The 21231-nt window shown below is 37.9% G+C and overlaps 1 long non-coding RNA gene across 1 annotated transcript; it reads right to left on the bottom strand.

Moving 5' to 3' along the window:
• Positions 1-299: 299 nt before the first annotated feature.
• On the bottom strand, positions 300-696 carry LOC138912270 (uncharacterized). Its single transcript, XR_011417788.1, has 2 exons — positions 562-696; positions 300-498 (listed from the first exon to the last, which is right to left on the bottom strand). It is a non-coding gene; the product is annotated as an uncharacterized lncRNA (long non-coding RNA).
• Positions 697-21231: the final 20535 nt, after the last annotated feature.

Below are 21231 nucleotides of genomic sequence, written 5' to 3'. Positions count from 1 at the left end.
CCACATATACTACAATTTTGTTCTAAGTCAATTATTCTTTGTTGCTCCATTGATAGCGGATATAACGATATAGTTACATTTAAGTGATTTTGATATAGCATTAAACAATCTTTATATATACTCTCAACAAAATGTGCTGCACAATCTTCACCATGATATATTCTATATATATCCAAACTATCGTCAAATGAACACTTTATATAATAACTATATGCATACGGTATATGCTTTTGAATTAGATTTATGTTATCTGAAGTTTTCAAGTTCATCCCTTCTAAAATACACTCAAAGTCAGCATATGCTACAAAAGGAACTTCTAATTGATTTTTAAAATTCTTAAATCTTAAAATCGTCATATCATTTGAGGGCATCTCAGTTATAATTCTATTACACTCCATAGTATGTCGTTCCAGTTTATCGTCATCATCGAAATGTTGAAAACAGCCATTGCATAGAGAAATCTTCTTAGTACTTTTCGTTATTTGTTTGCGAAGTAATCTAATGGAAAATAAAAGAAATAGTTATAATAAAATTTTATTAAGTTTATACTTTAATACTTACTTGGAAATATTTTTAATCCAAACATAGTGATATTTATCATCCTTCTCGAGAAGTAATAGGTATATAGTGTGTGTGACGTTGCTAGTTTTATTATTAGTTAAATAATATGGACCGATGATTGTCTTTCCATCGCTGTCTACACCCAACACAGTTATACTAAGTTCAGGATTATTTTCTTCAAAAACTTTTATGCTGTCGACCGGTGTGGGAAATTTTAGCCCACTAAAGTTAATCGATTTATTATTTATATTTATTATATCTGCGTGAATGTTGTAAATGCCTTTACGTTTATATTGATTTGGTCGACTATTGTTTTTGCGAAGTTTTATAAAAGCCGATATTAAGGCCCATTTAAAACAATATTCGTCTTTATTTTTCACATTGATGCAGGCTTTCCTGTTTAATATTTCTCTCGGTAAGCCAATGTAATTCGAGCCTTTTATGAGTTGATATTTATTTATATTTACTTCTAAATGTACTATTTCAATTAGGGACCAACCACTGTCTCGTTCTTGAAACTCACTCATTTCACTTTTTATATAGTCATTTAACTTATTGATTATTTCATTTAGATTTTCAGTGCGACTCGTCGATGGATTTAAGACTTGCATTTTTGTTTGAAATGATTTGAGATTTATTTCGCAATGATCTTGACTCTCTTTAATCAATACATAATTACAGAATTGTTCGAAATTAAATTTGATATTAACGTGTTTTTGTTGAGCTTCTTGAAGTAGAGTGATCACTTGTTCTTTGATTGCTTGTTGAAATAAGTTGATATCCAGACATTCTTTATTATTATTTGAGATTATATAAGTTTCAATACGATTTCGAAATGCGCTTCTTATACACCGCAAGTTATCACTTATTTGCGCGCTAGATAATTGCTTATGCAAGTTGGTGCGTAAGTGATGTGACCAACTAATTTTAGCAACATTTAAATTACAGACATCACAATATCGGATTTCATCAGCGTTAGGATTGTTACTAGACCCAGGATTATTATTGTTCTGTAAAACATTAGACATTTTTTTTGTTTTTTTTGTTTTAACTTTTAAGAAACTTTATTTTTAGTTTTCTTTTTCGTCTTCGTTATAAAAATTTAAGGTATAATTGTCTCCTTCAGTTTTCTGCTTAACAAACTTGAAGTTCCCTGTGGCCATGTGCTCCACGGCTTTCGATGGCAGCGTGCTAAACCGTTCTGGCAAGAACACCACAAAATCGTCGCATGTCAGCAATATTTTGGGTCCGAAGCGCGTGAACTTCACTTCGGCATTAGTGATCGGGATTGGTACGTCGAAGGGGAGCGCCTTAACACTTTTTATTGGTGGAAGCGAAACAGCACCAAGCTCATTCCATTGGGCCGTGAAGTTCTCCATTCTGGAAGTGAAGTTGATGATGATCTGGGATTTCCAAACAGTGTAAGCGACTTCTTACTCCGTGTTTGATTTTTGCTTTCTGAATTACTCTAGGACTATACACCCCATATTTATACCAGTCCACCAACCGAAAAATCTAACGAAGTTTGCGATAAAAATTATTTTCTAATACATATTAGAGTTTTTTTTGAGATAACAATTTCCGTTTAAAAACTATTTAAAATAAGTAATAAGTAATTATGTGTGTGTGTGTGTGTGTGTGTGTGTGTGTGTGTGTGTGTGTGTGTGTGTGTGTGTGTGTGTGTGTGTGTGTGTGTGTGTGTGTGTGTTTCATGATAACAATTTATATAACCTTCAAAACAAAAGTGGTCAAGTGGGAGAAGGAGTGGGAGAGGGAGGGAGAGCGGGAGCGGGAGTGGGAGGGGGAGGGGGAGGGGGAGGGAGAGGGGGAGGGGGGGTGGGAGTAGAACGACAGGAGAGGCTGAGGAGAGGCTGAGGAGAGGCTGAGGAGAGGGCGGGGAGAGGGCGGGGGAGTGAACGCGATAACACCCAGCCTCGCTCGAGCCACTTCCGCCCCAACCAGATAAGCGCCGGCCGGCCGACCCAAGTGAGCCAGAACAAACCCAGAAAAAAGCGAAAGTGAGCCAGAACATACAAATCCACCCTACTCACTCCGATTCCGTTGTGTCAATGGGTTTATACTTTGGCGCCGTCGGCGGTTTACTGTTTCATGCACTTATCTTCTCGGCACACTTATACTGCAAACGGATGATTGTGTTGTACTTTTCGCAATGCTTGGATGTTCATCGCGATTCGGATTAAATGGAGCACGGCAATAAAATCGAGAATATAGAACACTGTCGCGATTTGTTGATTGTGGTCTATTATTTGTATTTGGCAATTAGGGTCTATGTCCTTGGAGTTCGTTCCTCCCATGGTTTTGTTGATGTTATGGTATAATTGTTTATTATTTTTTTTTGATTTCGCCTTATTGCTGCGAAATGGTATTTAAGCCCAGAGCGCGTTCGAACAATTGTTCACTGTGTATTTCTTCCTCAAATTGCGCTTGTGCATTACATATGCATTCATAGCCACATTAAGGAGCAAAAGGAGAGGACAGACATGACACTATATCGTCCCGTTTTTTTCTAAATTTTATTCAAAATTCATAAATATTTAAAAAATAACATTCCCAAGAGTAGAAGTTAATATTTCAAAAAACAACCGAGGCTAGAATTTATTTACGTTTTTTTTCCGATCTTTCCTATGGGAGCTATAAGATATAGTTGTCCGATCCGGCCGGTTCCGACTTATATACTACCTGCAATAGAAAGAAGAATTTTGGGAAAATTTCATTCCGATAGCTTAAAAACTGAGTGACTACTTTGCGTAGAAATAGACACACGGATGGACAGACGGACATGACTAAATCGACTCGTCTAGTGATGCTGATTAGGAATATATAAAATTTATGGGGTCGACAACGTCCCCTTCACTGCGTTGCTAACTTCTGACTGAAATCATAATACCCTCTGCAAGGGTAAATTAATTAAACCGTAAGCTATAAAAACAAGGAAGGAAGCTGTCTGTCTGTCTGTCTGTCTGTCTGTCTGTCTGTCTGTCTGTCTGTCTGTCTGTCTGTCTGTCTGTCTGTCTGTCTGTCTGTCTGTCGGTCTGGCTGTCTGTCTGTCTGTCTGTCTGTCTGTCTGTCTGTCTGTCTGTCTGTCTGTCTGTCTGTCTGTCTGTCTGTCTGTCTGTCTGTCTGTCTGTCTGTCTGTCTGTCTGTCTGTCTGTCTGTCTGTCTGTCTGTCTGTCTGTCTGTCTGTCTGTCTGTCTGTCTGTCTGTCTGTCTGTCTGTCTGTCTGTCTGTCTGTCTGTCTGTCTGTCTGTCTGTCTGTCTGTCTGTCTGTCTGTCTGTCTGTCTGTCTGTCTGTCTGTCTGTCTGTCTGTCTGTCTGTCTGTCTGTCTGTCTGTCTGTCTGTCTGTCTGTCTGTCTGTCTGTCTGTCTGTCTGTCTGTCTGTCTGTCTGTCTGTCTGTCTGTCTGTCTGTCTGTCTGTCTGTCTGTCTGTCTGTCTGTCTGTCTGTCTGTCTGTCTGTCTGTCTGTCTGTCTGTCTGTCTGTCTGTCTGTCTGTCTGTCTGTCTGTCTGTCTGTCTGTCTGTCTGTCTGTCTGTCTGTCTGTCTGTCTGTCTGTCTGTCTGTCTGTCTGTCTGTCTGTCTGTCTGTCTGTCTGTCTGTCTGTCTGTCTGTCTGTCTGTCTGTCTGTCTGTCTGTCTGTCTGTCTGTCTGTCTGTCTGTCTGTCTGTCTGTCTGTCTGTCTGTCTGTCTGTCTGTCTGTCTGTCTGTCTGTCTGTCTGTCTGTCTGTCTGTCTGTCTGTCTGTCTGTCTGTCTGTCTGTCTGTCTGTCTGTCTGTCTGTCTGTCTGTCTGTCTGTCTGTCTGTCTGTCTGTCTGTCTGTCTGTCTGTCTGTCTGTCTGTCTGTCTGTCTGTCTGTCTGTCTGTCTGTCTGTCTGTCTGTCTGTCTGTCTGTCTGTCTGTCTGTCTGTCTGTCTGTCTGTCTGTCTGTCTGTCTGTCTGTCTGTCTGTCTGTCTGTCTGTCTGTCTGTCTGTCTGTCTGTCTGTCTGTCTGTCTGTCTGTCTGTCTGTCTGTCTGTCTGTCTGTCTGTCTGTCTGTCTGTCTGTCTGTCTGTCTGTCTGTCTGTCTGTCTGTCTGTCTGTCTGTCTGTCTGTCTGTCTGTCTGTCTGTCTGTCTGTCTGTCTGTCTGTCAGGGTGCCACGCCCCCTCAATATTTCGGAAAAGGAACAATGCAGTTTTATAGTGCTTATCAATACCTATCGAAATGTAGAGGAAATTTTTTAAATCGGACCATTCGTTAAAAAGTTATGGCGGATCACCCGACTATAGCGTCCTCTCTTGTTGTTTTTGTAAAATGTGATCTATCGTCTTTCTATCGCCTAGAAGTGTCTTGGAAGTTACTTCTCCATGATCGTAACTCTTTTTGTTTTTGCAAAATGTGTTCTATTGTATTTTAATCGTCCAGAAGTGACTAAGGAGTGACTTCTTCGCGATAGATGTATATTTTGTTTTTGTAAACAGCTGCAAAGTCAGCTGTTGTTTATAAAAGCGCACGTGCCAAGTTTGCACAGTTTTTGTGGTGAACAAAACAACAAATAAACAATCTAACTCTTGAAAATGGATTTCCCAGGTTTGGACTATATGTTAAATGTAACTAATTGTTCAAATTGTGCGTGTTTATACTAATATTTGTTAATTTTATAAATGCATCTTTAGCTGGATTCTGAGAAATAATTTGCAACTTTGGAAAGGATTGTGGAAAAAAAGTTTAGATTAGTTTAAAGTGCGTCCAAGTGTATGTTGTAGTGTTGTCAATTCTGAATCCCTATATGTTAATCTTATTCTGCACTTTTCCGCACTATTGGTGCAAATCTACACTCATAAAAATTAATTTCTAAATTTTGGAAATCTCGCCATTGAATCGTCCTATCTTTGAAAATAGAAAAAAAATGTCTTGTTAGTAGAAAATTTGCCTTTGAATACAGAAAACCTTTCTTGATGGAAAAAATTCAAGAAAGAATTTTTCTTAAAAATATAAAAATGAAAATCTCATATGTTTGTTTTGCCGTCGCAGCCAAAACATTTTCTACGTATTTAAGTACAAAATCACCTTTGAATATATGAATGAAATGACCCTAGAATATAGAAAAGTAGTCATTCCCTTCACTTATACCAATTTAGTTGAATTGTTTTTTAGCTAAGAGCTACGTACATACATACATTTGTACATAAATGTGTACATAAAGGTGTAGAGTTCTATAATAACTTTATCTTATTACTCGCATTTTATTTATTCTTTAGAGGGAAAATACCTGCAGTTGCATCAGCCAAATAATTTGTTTGGCGAAGCTGTAATTTTGTTTTAAAACCTTCTAAGGTAAGAAAAATATGTTGTATTTGATTAACATACTTATGTATGCATGTAAATATCTATGCATGTTCGCGGCTCACCCGATCTGAAACCCGATATTCAACCCTTTCATATTCTGCTCCTCTCTCTCGCTCGCTTGACCTACGCGTCGCGACGTTTCTCTCTTCTCCTTCTTAAAATGTCATGATCTGCCCTGCTTACATTCGGTCTCCCTTTGCGTAAAGGACTGTATGTAAATATATATATGTATGTACGTGTCTCTCCCGTGCCTCTCTCTCTCTGAAATTCGATTTTCAACCCTTCATTTTCTACCTGTCTTGCTCCTCTCTCTCGGTCGTCTGACCAACCCCAGCGGCAAACAGGCGAATGGGGTCTGGAGAAAAAATGCATTACATGTAAAGAAAATGTAACCGATTACTATCGGTATAATAAAAATTATTGTCTATGTATTGTGTGTAAAGGTAAAATCATTCGTTTTTTCGGCCGAGCAGGTGTTGTTGTAATTCTATTTCCTTTACCTTCCCTTTCGTTTTTCACTTGACGTTTTAAGTTCATGAAAAGCGGTGCGTGTGCGGAACAAATCGAAAAGTAAGGGCCGCTTTCTCGAGTCCCTGTCAAAGTCCCTGATAGCTATCTGTTCGAAAAACTTAAAGACCAGATAAACTGTTCGTAAAAGCAAATCCGCTTTCTCGACTGCTTTAATTTATCTGAACGAGAAACAATTACAGAGTGCTGTTAACGCACTGTAAAGTGCAAAAAATGGCATGCTTAGATTATTTCACCAGCTGTTTGGGTATAATTCAAAGGAAAAGTCAACTGTGATTTCGTTTCTTCTTCATAGTTGGCTTTGGGAAATCAGCTGTCATTCTATCGAGCCGAAAACGCTTAACAGGGACTCCGAGTCCCTGTCAAAGTTAGCTCTCACATTTATGCTCGAGAAAGCCAAAATCCCTTAGCAGGGACTTTATCTGTTCGAGAAATGTTAGCCGGCACTCGAGAAACCGGCCCTAAGAAATATATATTAAACAAGGGTATAAATATGAGTGAGAAAAGGGGTTTTAGCAAACGCAATTTGCGCAGACTGGCTGCTGCCGAATTGCAGAAAAGAAGTGGGGTGTCGGAGCCACCGACAATGGAAGTGAAAGAAAGTGATGAAAGCGAAGGGCAAAAGTTCCTTAACGAGAATGACGGTGCAGGTGCACAATTTGAGGACGAAATATTTGCAAGTGAAGAATCGCAACCAGGGGCACCCGTGCCAAACCTGAAAGGCCAAATTCGCGATTGGTACTTGGAATATAGTCCTGCAAGGAGTTGTGTCCGTGCGTTATTGAAAATTCTATTTAGTTCGGGAAAAGATGTTCCAAGCTCTGTAGAATCATTAGTAAATCGTGGGCCCAAACCTATCACAAGAACAGTGGCTCCTGGCACTTATTTACATCTTGGCATTGAAAATTATATATTAAATAACAAACATGTTTTCGAAAATAGTTTTGATTTTAGTTTGGATGTCGGAATAGATGGCTTGCCTCTTTTTAAAAGTTCCCGAAATGGATTCTGGCCAATAATGGGACATTTTCGCAATGTAAAAGACAGCGAAGTGTTTTAGGAAAAGAAAAGCCCGCAAATCCAAACGTTTTCTTAACTGATTTTGTTCACGAGTTACAGCGCATAGAAGTAGATGGCGTTCAAGTAGGCATGACCAATCTTAAAGTAAAATGTCATGCATTTATATGCGATACTCCTGCTAAATCTTTTATTTGCGGCTTAAAGGGCCACACATCCTTTCATGGCTGCATGAAATGTACTAAAGTGGGAACACGCTTAGGTACACATCACACAGCGTTTTCTACCATGCGTGCCATGAAAAAAAAATTTATGATTGCGACTGTACGTCTAGAAAATACCTTGAGCATCATCATAACTATTTTCTTGAAAACGAAATGATTCTTGAAAAGCTAGGAATTGGCATTACACAATTTCCTCTTGATCCAATGCATTTGATAGATTTGGGCATCACAAAAAAAATTATCAAAATGATTTACACAAACAGTTCAACAAACTTTAAATTTTCAACATCGCAAAAGGAGGAACTTAATAGACGCAGCCTGTCCCTAGCTTCTTTCATTCCATCAGAATTTCAAAGAAAACCTCGAAGCTTTGATGAGGTCATGTGGAAATCCACAGAGTTTAGACTTTTTATATTATATTCGGCTATTGTTCTTCTTAAAGATTTAATTCCGGAAGATTATTATTATAGTATACTTTTACTACACTCAGGATACAGGCTATTACTTTCTAAAACTGACTACACTCAAAATATCAATGTAGCCGAACAAATTTTTGAATATTTTGTTAGTACGTTTGCTACTACTTTTGGTCATCAAAATGTTTCTTTTAATGTTCATAATTTGCTTCATATGTGTGAATGTGTAAAAGAAATAGGTCATATTCAAGATTTTACAGCATACAAGTTTGAAAACTTTTTGCAGCACTTTAAGAAATCTATAAAAAGCCCTTCGAAAATTTTGGAGCAGATACAAAATATCTATAGCAACCAACGATCGAAAACTGTCGAAAATAAAACTGGCTTTATTAAAAATAAAAAAGGAGACATTGTTAAGTTTGTTAACGAAAACTATATTCTAACGACAATTTCTCCAAACAATTACTGTTGCATAAGTCCAAGTTATCCAGCAAAAGTAATTAGATTTGTAGAAAATGAGGAACATGAAAAATTTGTTCAATGTCAAAGGTTTGCAGATCCTCAGCCGTTCTACACTACTCCTATTAATTCTCAAATTATTGGAATAGTTAAAACTAGTCAGTCTGTACTGGAAGAAGACCTGGTACACATTAGTCAAGTTAGTTATAAAAATATTTGCTTTCCGTGTAAAGAATTTTTAGTTTTCTTACCAATTTTACATTGCAAATAATTATAGACACATTACATTAAATATATTTAATAATCCTTATTTTTTGAAGAGATGAATAACAAGACTTTTCAACCAAATTCTTCTGAATTTAATAATGAAAACCGGCTTTCAAAAATTGAATGCGAATTGGCAAAAAAATCAGATGGATATCCTAGCAATTTTAACGAAATTAACTAAAGAGGACATGCCCCCGGATGATGATGTTTTCCCTATTACTTCAATAAGCTGTTTGGAAAAAGTAGAACTCCTAATAAAAGGGAACGAAACAAAATACGTGAGTTCAATTATAAAATAAAAAAAAATTTCGTATCGTATTCCAGACCTAATTTAAATTTAAATTTAATATTGTTCTATATATGTTTAAAATAGGTTAAAATTTTGAAAAGAATTTTAAAAGAAGATTTGGTGCGGAACTTTGACTGCGTTATTGGAAATTATTTAATTATGACGGGTTGCAGGATAAAAAACCGTTCAAAAAATATGAAGCCTTAAACCAAGCTTTATATGGTTTGTATACTTATATATCTTTACGAATTTAGATAATACAAATATTATAATATTAACAGATTCTATTAAGACGGATGGATCTAACCAGCGAAATTATGTATCCACTATTCGCCAAGCCTTCAAAACGCATAAAGGGCGCTTGGCTAAACAAAAATTTGATTGTAAAATTAAAAATATTGTTAATCTGGAAAATAAAGAGAATAATACTTTTTAAGTGATTTCAATAAAAATAATATTAACCGGACTTGATAAATTTAATAGATTTAATGTAAATAAAAATGTAAATACCGCAACTATACAAATTGTTAAATAAATATAAATAAAAACCATTTCGTGTATGCAGTATGCAGTATATTATATGGTGCACTTCTTACTGGAATATTTTTTGTCAACAGCATAACAAAAGAACATACTTTTCCTTGAATCGTATATTAATTTGTAATTAAACTACATTACAAGTCAGTATACCAGTATATTGGATCGTAAACAAAGTACATTACAAACTCTAGAGCCGTATATTAATTTGTAATTAAACTACATTATAAGTCAGTATACCAGTATATTGGATCGTAAACAAAGTACATTACAAACTCTAGAGCCGTATATTAATTTGTAATTAAACTGTTTGGTCTCAATGTTGCTCAACATGACCAACGACCAACAAATCAAGCAGTACTACAGTTTGGTAACAGTACCAGGCGTCCATTTGCACCCACGAAAGATAATAAGTGCTGATCAGCATATTCCACATAGTCAATTTCAACGGTTGACTCGATGTCTCACTGACCCGCCAAGCGGTCAGCACATTCTGCAGTGTCAGCCGATCCAACTACGCTAACCGCTCCCATAGTCAAAACATACTGACCTACTCCAGAATACAACCCATTCCACTATTCTTTACTTTTAACTTCCTCATCTCCAAGTAGTATATAACCATCTACCAAGCTCACAATAAATCAGTTATCAACACATCTTATAACTCCGCGGTCTTCCTTTCTGGCCTCCGGGAAGAGGCCTCGTATACAAACTTATATTGATCTACAAGCCACGCTTGGGATCAAACATTGGTGACCCCGACGTGATCCTTTACCAACAAAGGATCACACCCTGCAACCCCCTTCAAACTCAAGGCTGAACCTCTAACTGATGAGAAGCAAAGTTAAGTTCACTCTCAGCTGCATCCAGGTTCACAGGAACCGCATAGCTTATCCAGCTTCACAGGACCGCATAGCTTATCCAGCTTCACAGGAACCGCATAGCTTATCCAGCTTCACAGGACCGCATAGCTTATCCAGCTTCACAGGACCGCATAGCTTATCCAGCTTCACAGGACCGCATAGCTTATCCAGCTTCATAGGAACCGCATAGCTTATCCAGCTTCACAAAACCGCATAGCTTATCCAGCTTCACAGGACCGCATAGCTTATCCAGCTTCACAGGACCGCATAGCTTATCCAGCTTCACAGGACCGCATAGCTTATCCAGCTTCACAGGACCGCATAGCTAATCCAGCTTCACAGGAACCGCATAGCTTATCCAGCTTCACAGGACCGCATAGCTTATCCAGCTTCACAGGACCGCATAGCTTATCCAGCTTCACAGGACCGCATAGCTTATCCAGCTTCACAGGACCGCATAGCTTATCCAGCTTCACAGGACCGCATAGCTTATCCAGCTTCACAGGATACACCGCTTCATCCAGCTCCACAGGATCAATCACCCCATCCGGCCTATCCATCTTCCTAAAATATCGAGCATCATCCAGATTCACAGGATTCGTCATCTCCAAACCACGAGTCGTAACTGCAAACATTATGTCGATCTCATTCATAGAGGAAACCAGTCAAAACAGAGTCGATTTACAAAATCGTCTGCTTGACGATCAGAATGAGGTACAAGGGCAAATCCAACAGGTCATAAAGAATTATAGCAAGGATTCGGCCGAACGACGCAAACGAGACGGCTATTATGCCGGTCGGCTAAGCCAGTTAAACGATCTCTGGCAGCAGTTTTGTGATCTAGACGAAGAGGTCGAGAAGGCGGCACTACCTACCGGAGAGGAGTATGCCTCAAGATTAATGGCATTAAAGGAGTTGGTAGAAAAATATCAGCAAATATTTAAAGACAACATCCCATCGGGAAGCGGGCCTCTAAAAGTTCCGCGGCAAACACAGAACACAAAGGACCCGATAGTCAAACACATACACACTGGCTCATCGATTGAAGTCGCTATCCGACAACTACAGAGACGATGTAACGAATTAGAATCATCTCTAGCTCTGGCGTCAACGGCGCAAACAATCACCCCAGCGCTACAACGACATCTGCATCTCCAATGGGAACTATTGAGACAGGCCCATGATGAAGTCGACAATATACCTGGAGCAGTAGCCGAAGCAGAAGTAAGTCGATTCAAGGCACTGTACGAAGAGTATGAAATTACCTTACTTCGAGAGAACGACGCGCCAATGAACCTAAGTCTTTCGCTTCCACCAATCAAGATTCCTGAATTTGATGGCGAATATCTAGATTGGCCCAGATTCCACGATTTATTTGTAGAATTAGTCCATAATAAGCCATACTCCGCCAGCCAGAAGCTACACATTCTTCAGAGCTCTCTTTGCGGTAAAGCAAGGAACATTTTGACGGATACAGCCTTCTCACAAGCTGGATATGAGGACACCTGGAAAAGACTAAAACTGAGGTACCAAAACGGCAAAATATTAGTGTTTGCTGCAATAGGGAAAATAGTCGATCACATGCCCATCAACGGGACTGCACAACAGCTTCGAGCACTACACGATACAGTGCAGAAGACTTTAAGCACACTCAAAAATCTCGATATCAGCACTAAATCATGGGATCCAATCCTTGTTTTTCTTATCAGAAAAAAACTGGACCATGAGAGCCTAGCCGCACTGGAAAATTCAGCCGATGCACCAACTGAAATTCCAGTCTTAACGAGTGTACTGACGTTTATTGAGCGCCGCGCGTGCATGTTTGAGACGATAAACGCACAACCTACTACAACACTCCGCAATCCATCAGTCAACAACGAAGAGAGCTGCAAGATTTGTCACCTAGGACAACATTACATAAGGGCATGTATCCGTTTTCAAGAAATGGATCCTAAAACGCGGCGCCAAGTTATTATTCAAGTAGGAGGATGCACAAATTGCTTGTCTACAGCTCATAAGGTCGAAGTCTGTAAATCATCAGTCAACTGTCGAGTCTGCCAGCAACGGCATCATACAATGCTACATAAGGTGACCGACATCACGCCTTAATTGAGGGTACCCCTCAATGGGGGGGGAGAATGTTTGGTCTCAATGTTGCTCAACATGACCAACGACCAACAAATCAAGCAGTACTACAGTTTGGTAACAGTACCAGGCGTCCAGTTGCACCCACGGCAGATAATAAGTGCTGATCAGCATATTCTACAGTCAATTTCAACGGTTGACTTGATGTCTCACTGACCCGCCAAGCGGTCAGCACATTCTGCAGTGTCAGCCGATCCAACTACGCTAACCGCTCCCATAGTCAAAACATACTGACCTACTCCAGAATACAACCCATTCCACTATTCTTTACTTTTAACTTCCTCATCTCCAAGTAGTATATAACCATCTACCAAGCTCACAATAAATCAGTTATCAACACATCCTTTAACTCCGCGGTCTTCCTTTCTGGCCTCCGGGAAGAGGCCTCGTATACAAACTTATATTGATCTACAAGCCACGCTTGGGATCAAACATAAACTACATTACAAGTCACTATACCAGAATATTGGATTGTAAACAAAGTACATTACAACTCAGCATACGTTTTTCAAATTGTATGTTGAATTTTCTCTAGTCCGCCTACATTTTGCATTACAATTTCGGAAAAGTATATTGAATTCGTAATGGAGACCCGAAGGTGATTCGGCCCTAGCATACTTTTCCCATTACTAGTAATGCAAATATTCTCCCGACCACATTACAAGGCGGCCATGCCCATGGCAAAGTAATCCATGTTGTAATCCATTGTTTCTCTATTACGAGAGGAGAAGTAATGCATTCGTAATCCATTTTGTAATGGCAATTTTCGCCGCTGGGACATGTTTGTATTTTGGCTATTATTAACATTTTCAAAAAAGTTGTTTATCTAAAAACAAATCATTGATATCCCATTAACTCTTTTTTTCTAGATGAGGAAATGCGAATAAAATGGATCACCTTAGGTCATATGAAGTTCAACAGACCTTGGGTAATAATAATGTTTTCTTAAGTCAAAAATGTGTTATTTAAAAATGTTTAAATGTTAAGTGTTAAATGTTTTAAATGTAATTAAATATAATATGCAAAAGAAAAAACCAAGTTACATTTTATTTTTAGGGTTTCAGTGTTAATATAAAACTTCCTTTCAAGAAATATTTTTTCTTAAATCAAGAAATAAAATTTTTTGAAAGGAAATTTGAACAAGAAGAATTTTTCTTGTTTAAAAGGTGCCTTTCTAAAAAACCCTTTTCTAAAACAAGAAATTTAATTTCTTGAAACAAGAAAGAAAGAACCTTTGAAACAAGAATCGCCTTTCTTGTTTCAAGAAATATTTTTTCTTCTTTTAATGGTGGGTTTCTAAAAAACCATTTCTTGTTTTAAGAAATTTAATTTCTTGTTTCAACAAATATTTTTTCTTGTTTTAAAGGTGCCTTTCAAAAAAACCATTTCTTGGAACAAAAACGAGGTCACCTTTGGCAAAAATTCAAGAAAAAATGTTCTAGATTTAACGGAACTTCTTCGATTTTTTTTTATGAGTGTAATTTTTCTCAGGTAACCTCACATTTGCCAACGTCGATTTGTTCGCTGTATGGAATAGCGAGAAGGGCCGGCGTGAGCAAGAGAAGGCTGTACATTGTTTTTTCGAAAGCCACTCAAACAACAATGTGGATAAAGAAACATTAAAAGTAAAAAGCTTGCAATTCTGCAAAACCTTGCATTACAAATGGCAATAGTGTAATAGAAATTACAAGTTCTTCGAAAAAAACATTCAAATTGGTTAAGCGATGCAACAATTTTGCCATTAAAAAAACCTTTTGGACGGCCACTAATTCCATTTGCGTCGAAAGGTGATAGGGTTCAAAGACTGGAAGCAGCTGAACTAGCAAACACGCAGAGCAATGAAGTCCTCTTATTAGTTCAAGCAGCAAGCGCAGCCGCCTGGAGACAAGGACTACGTGATCTTGCTGCAGTTCTCAGAATACTTGCAAGTACCCCGGAGAAAGCCAAGGAAGTCAGGGAAAGCCTAACAAAGCCCAGTGAGCAACCCATACGTGCGTCCAAAGATGAAGCGCTGGCGTTAATATTGGATCAAGGGTATACCAATGAGCAGTATTGTGCTTTCCGGGATGATGTAAGAAAAAGAAAAGTCGATATTTACCCCTTATACAAAGAAGTAGCAGAGCAAAAGAAAAAATGTAGACCGGTGATGTTTCGGAGACTGTAGCTAAAGCCTCTCTGCAAGACCTCCATACGTCTTTTCGAATTGTGGAACTACAGGAGGATGTAATTCAAAATGTATTAGCCAGTCAACACACTGATTTTCTATCTGCTGAGCTCATCGTAAGCTATGGATTCGATGGAAGTACTGGGCAGCGGAATTATAACCAGGCTTACGCAGATAAAAAATCATGTGATACAGATTCATGTCTTTTTTCCACTACTATAATGCCTCTTCGACTGATTGACGCATCCGGAAATGTGCTATGGAGTAATCGCACCCCACAGTCAATAAGGTTCTGTGGTCCACTAAAATTGGAGTTTCTTAAAGAAACTAAAGATGTAGTTTTGCAAGAAAGGAAGGACATAGAAAGTCAAATTGAAAATCTACTGCCATGCAAAATACCCTTAAATGACAATAAATTTGTATATATTAAATTCAGTCCATACCTAACTGCCATAGATGGTAAAGTCCTAAATGCTTTAACGGAAACCAAATCCTTTCAACAATGCCCAATATGCCAGTCAAGCCAAAAAGATTTCCTTGGAAATAAAAACTTCAAGAGCTTTAAGTTTCTGTCAATCATGCATCATTTAAAGTACGGAGTAAGCCCCTTGCATTGCTGGCTAAGATTTTTTGAGTTTGTCCTACATGCTGGATATAAAATGGGCATCCAAAAATGGAGAGTTAATAATCCATGCAAAAAGAAGGCGATGTTAGAACGCAAAGCAAATATACAGGACATGTTTTGGGATAGACTCTCCTTGAAAGTGGATAAGCCTAAGCAGGGAGGCTTTGGTAATACCAATACAGGTGACACCGCACGGCGTGCATTTGCAAATTTTGAGGCTTTTGCAGAAATAACTGGGTTTAGTCACCATATTATCTACAATTTAGGGATCATTTTAATATGTTTGTCTTGTCAGATGCCGATTAATTTAGACAAGTTTGAGAAGTATTGTCATCAAACTGGCGAACTTATTGTGGATACTTATCCATGGCTGCCCATGACACCAACTGTCCACAAAATAATCGTGCACTCTAGGCAAATTATGGAAAACACGGTGCTTCCAGTCGGCTGTTTTGGCGAAGAAGCGTCTGAGTCCCGCAACAAAATATGTATATAAAAATGACCGACTTCAGCACTAAAGAAAGCACAGCAGAATTCATTCCTTGGCTGATGTGTTCAACCGTGCTATGAATACATCAGATCCAATAATATCGTCCCTAAACTTGTCGAGGCGCATAAAAAACACAATCGCCTTTCGCTTCCTATTGAAGTAATACATATGCTTTCATGTGAATACAACAATGAAAATGTTGAAGATGATGTATTTGATGTATTTTGACACGCCCACTTCTTAGGATAGTTTCCTTAGGTCTATAGTAACATATTACAAAAAACCGCAGTCAAAAATCTCTTTTGGTTCACTTGTAATATTAAATGCCAGTAAAAGGGGACTTTTACCCAATAGTGCACTGGTTTATAGCATTTAAAAATACCTTTCAATCGAGATGCAGCACAAGCCTTTAGCTTTAGTAGCTATCACTATGGACGGCAGTCCATGTAGTGACGAAGCGCACCAGGAGAGTGTGTGAAGGCGACTACTATTGTATAGCCACAAAATTGAAAATCTGCTGTGATAGTCCGATCGTAATGAGTAATACACCAAATTAAAGGTATTGCTAAAAGTGAAAATTTAGAAATTTGGATCTGTTGGGGCCGGTGGGGATAATTGGCCACTCGGACTACGTTAGTTGTACTCCTACTGAAAATGCGCTTAATATGAGGGGTCATATCAGAAAATCGGAAGCTCCGTTCAAAATAACAAATATGGTTTTAAAGTCCTGAAAATTTGATATGATGTTCAACAGCTCGATATAATAAACTTTAGTTCCATAACTTCTAAACTACTGAAGCTACTTCTACCACTTTTGGAAAAACACGCTATTTTAAAATGCTTTAAGCGCCTCCTATATGTAATTTGTGTAAATGTAATATTTTAAAAGATATGCACAAAACAAATTTTTTTTTACTTTTTTTAAAGCTTTTTTTTATTTTTATCAAAAACGGCTCTTACATTTTCCTTTAAAACTTTAAACTGTATAGCCCTTGAGATTCCTTTAATTTTGGTATATATCGTGTTACTGTAAAAAATCACGTTTAAAAGTTATTCAGAAACGAAAATAGCCACTCTTGCCAGGTCAACACAACTTACACTGCCTAAGCATTGAATTTAGTATGTGCCTATCCAAACTTTATTTTAGGGTCATGGAATCAGTTAATTTGCATTTAACAGTTCCATACAGGAATCTTTTATTCTACGACTTTTGGAAAAACCCGCTACTTTAGCGGAAAAAAGCTAAAAATAGCTCAATTTCGTTAGTTTGTAGTTCTACACTACTAAATCTATAGACATGTGCTATTCCTCGTTTAAAAGGTATTTTGAAATACTTCAAAGCCTTCTTAACTTAATTCGTTTAAATTATAATTGACCAATTTAAATTTAAATGTATATATTAGCTCCTATAAGAGCAAAAGTAACCAGACAAAAACTTCTGATATCAAATAAAAACACCTCTTAACGAGGTAAAAAACTAGTGACGATCGCACCTTCAACATACAAAAGTTGTGATATCAACATTTGTGAACATTTGTTTAAAATCGAAATTAGAAAATATTTGAAAAGAGTTATATCCTAGAGTGGAAGAGAATACAATAAAAACCAACGAAGCAATAATTTATTTCCTATTAGTAGGATGTTATAGGTTCAAAAACACCCAAGATATAATTTTTTACATTTTTTTTCCCGATTGTTCCTATGAGAGCTATATGATAGAGTTGTCCGATCCGGCTCGTTCCGACTTATATACTACCTGCAATTGAAAGAAGACTTTTGGGAAGGTTTTATCCCGATAGCTTGAAAACTGAGAGACTAGTTTGCGTAGAAACGGACGGAAAGACGGTCGGACAGACGGACAGACGGACATGGCTAGATCGACTCGTCTAGTGATGCTGATCAAGAATATATATACTTTATGGGGTCGGAAACGTCTCCTTCACTGCGTTGCAAACTTCTGACTGAAATCATAATACCCTCTGCAAGGGTATAAATATAATCCGATGTCTATTTATAACCTTCTGCAGCTTTGCTACGAGTGTAGACGCAAGCTCCATAAGCTCTTAAGGATGCGTCGGCAAAGGCATGTAATTGGACCGGTGCCATCGGATCGGTATGCACAAACCGAGGATTGATATTTCTTCAAAATTATACAGTGTAATCTTTAATCATATTCCAATCTGTTTCCAAATCCATCGGAATCGACTCATCCCAATCTAACTTATTATACCAAAGTTCCTGCAACAGGAATTTTCCTCTAATTACTATTGGACTTAATAAGCCGAGAGGGTCAAACAGCTTCGATGTCACCGATAGTATATTCCGTTTTATCGCTCGGGGACCCATGACAGCATTGTCAATTTGGAACATAAAGGCATCTTCGTGGGGCAACCACGATATTCTATATATATGGACGTTGATGCTTTACGAGAAGTACAAACAAGTGGCCCAACGACACCAAGCACGTGCTTGTTACGCGAGGGGCCCTATTATCAATTTGAGCAAAAATACGAGATCGCGAGGAAGAATACATAAAACAAAATAAAACGGAAATACATAATGAAAATAAAGATGCAATTTAGGAGTGGAGCAAATGAGCTAAAATATTAGTTTTTAATACCGGGACAGAAGTTGAAATGCAAATTAAATGATAAAGGCTGTCAGAATTATTACATAGAACGCGAAAGGGCTTGTGCAGTCTAAAATTTGATGTACACTAGTCGGCATAATTATTTTGACAGATTTAAATGTTAACTGTACTCACATTTTGAACTTTTAATATAAACTTTTGGCACCTATAGAAAGAGCACTTCAATTCCGTTTAAATGACACAAAAATGTTCTTAACCCATTAAGACCCCTTTAAAAAGTGAGCCAATTTTGTGAAAGTCAAATTTAAAACTTTTTTCCTGGGGCTTAAAACAAAAATGTTTTGATGCAAAGTTTTTCCCTCATCAAAATTAATAATAACTGCAAAAAAAAATATTTCAAAATATTTGTCCTTGTATTTTTTATGATTTTTTGAATGGAACGATCTCAGTAAAATTTTGTATGAAAAGGTGGAAAAAGCGGCTAAAATTGTCATTATACCCGTTACTCATAGAGTAGAAGGGTATATTGTATTCGTGCTAAAGTATGTAACAGCTAGAAGGAAGCGTTTCCGACCCCATAAAGTATATATATTCTTGATCAGGATCACTAGCCGAGTCGATCTGGCCATGTCCGTCTGTCCGTCTGTCTGTCCGTCTGTCTGTCCGTATGAACGCTGAGATCTCGGAAACTATAAAAGCTAGAAGATTGGCATTTTGCATGCAGGATTTAGGAGCTCCTACGCAGCGCAAGTTTGTTTCAAAAAGGTGCCACGCCCCCTCTAACGCCCACAAGCCCCCTCTAACGCCCACAGTTTTGAAGCTATTATGAAAATAGTAACTGATATGTATTCGCTTCGTCAATACCTATCGATTGGCCAAGTAAAAAATTGCCACGCCCACTCGAACGCCCACAAACCCAATAAACGCTTAAACCTGGCCAGCGCCTACATTTTCGCCTTTCATGACCAGTAGTACCAATATCTGGCGGTAGATGGCGCAATACAATATACACTAGCGCCATCTAGGAAATGGCATTGGAAAAAATCTGCCCTTTTTTCTGTGGTCACTCTAATTCACATTATGTTAATGCAAATTTTAAATTATTTGAAATGGGGCGCGCATTTTGTCGCTTTTAGCTCGTATACGTTTTACACAAGTGCATTCACCTGCGCTAGAAAGAGACGGAAGATGTGCTAGGCAGAATTGAGAGTTCTAGAAAGCCTCTTCTGGGTAAAAATCGAGCGGCGAAAAACATATAAGAAGGCATATTTCTATTAAGTTGTTTAGCTGAGTAACGGGTATCTAATAGTCGAGGCACTCGACTATAGCGTTCTCTCTTGTCTTTAGCTATTTTCAAAAAATACAAGGAAAAATATTTTGAAAAATTTTTTTTTGCAGTTATTATTAATTTTATTGGGGAACAACTTTCCATCAAAACATTTTTATTTTAAGCCCCAGGAAAAAAGTTGAAAATTTGACTTTCTCAAAAAATTGTCTAATTTTCTAATTTTTCAAAGAGGTCCTAATGGGTTAAGAACATTTTTGAGTCATTTAAACGGAATTGAAGTGCTCTTTCTAAAGGTGCTAAAATGTTTCTATTATAAGTTCAAAATGTGAGAAGATTTTAACTTTAAAATTTGTCAAAATAATTATGCCGACTAGTGTACATCGTGGCAAATTAAGAGGATGAAAATTTCGTGTAAGTCTAACGGGAACATTAAAAGTTAGGCGTTCTACAGAGTCAATATCACCTCTTATAAGATTATGCATAAAAATAACGCCTCAATCATTTACTGAATATATACGGACAAGTGGCAAGTTCTGAAGCAAATAACTTATGAAAGGTCATTACGTTACATGTCAGGCAGTTCAAGTTTAAGAGTTTATACTCACACCATACTTGAAAATGATTGATGTCTGATTGTAAGACAAAAACAGACTCTATATTATTGTATGTCAAACAAAGCTCAACATCATCAGCATAGATTAGTACACGAGAATTTGTTATGATAGGGGGAAGATCGTTAATAAACAAAGTAAACAGCAAAGGGCCCAAATGACTACCCTGGGGCACTGCAAATATCACGTGGATCATTTTAGAAACAGCGTTCTTAAAAATAACCCTCTAAGTTATCCCATTAAAATAACTTGAAATCAAAGCATGCAAATAACTGTTAACCGTTTTTTTCCTTACGCTCTACTCCCGAGAACAACCGAAAAATAGCATGCCCCTCGTTCTCTCTCTGCGCAGCACACTTCTATTCCTTTCGTTTTGGTTTTCGGTTGAGCCTTTTACGTTGAGCTGTTCGTGAGACGCTCTGTTACGAACCTCGTTCAATGAGAGATACGAATGTCGCTCGCACATGGAGACTTATTAAAAGACCGATTGACTGAAAAAGTCATCGCAAAAAGTCTTTTCACTAATACAACTATACAATGTATTCCCTTTGAAAGTACGTGCGAGTGAAAGGGAGAGCAATATCGCCCAAGCACGTTAACGTTAACACATGCACAAAAGACTTTTTGAAACGTCGTTCAGGAGCAATCGGTCTGTAAGCGAGCCGAGCAAAAGAAAGCCGAAAAAACTGCTCGTCGGCTGAGTGCGAGCAAAATTTCAGTACGAACAATTCAATCGGTTGCTCTCTGATTGTTTGCTCAAAGTCTCAGAGAAAAACAGTTATTTGGGGACCGGACGAATCGGTCAACAGTTAT

Source organism: Drosophila takahashii, chromosome 2R, assembly GCF_030179915.1.
Source record: "Drosophila takahashii strain IR98-3 E-12201 chromosome 2R, DtakHiC1v2, whole genome shotgun sequence".
Classification (NCBI taxonomy): Eukaryota; Metazoa; Arthropoda; class Insecta; order Diptera; family Drosophilidae; genus Drosophila; species Drosophila takahashii.
Note: the sequence above shows the minus strand (reverse complement) of the source record. Positions and strands in the feature narration are given on the sequence as shown.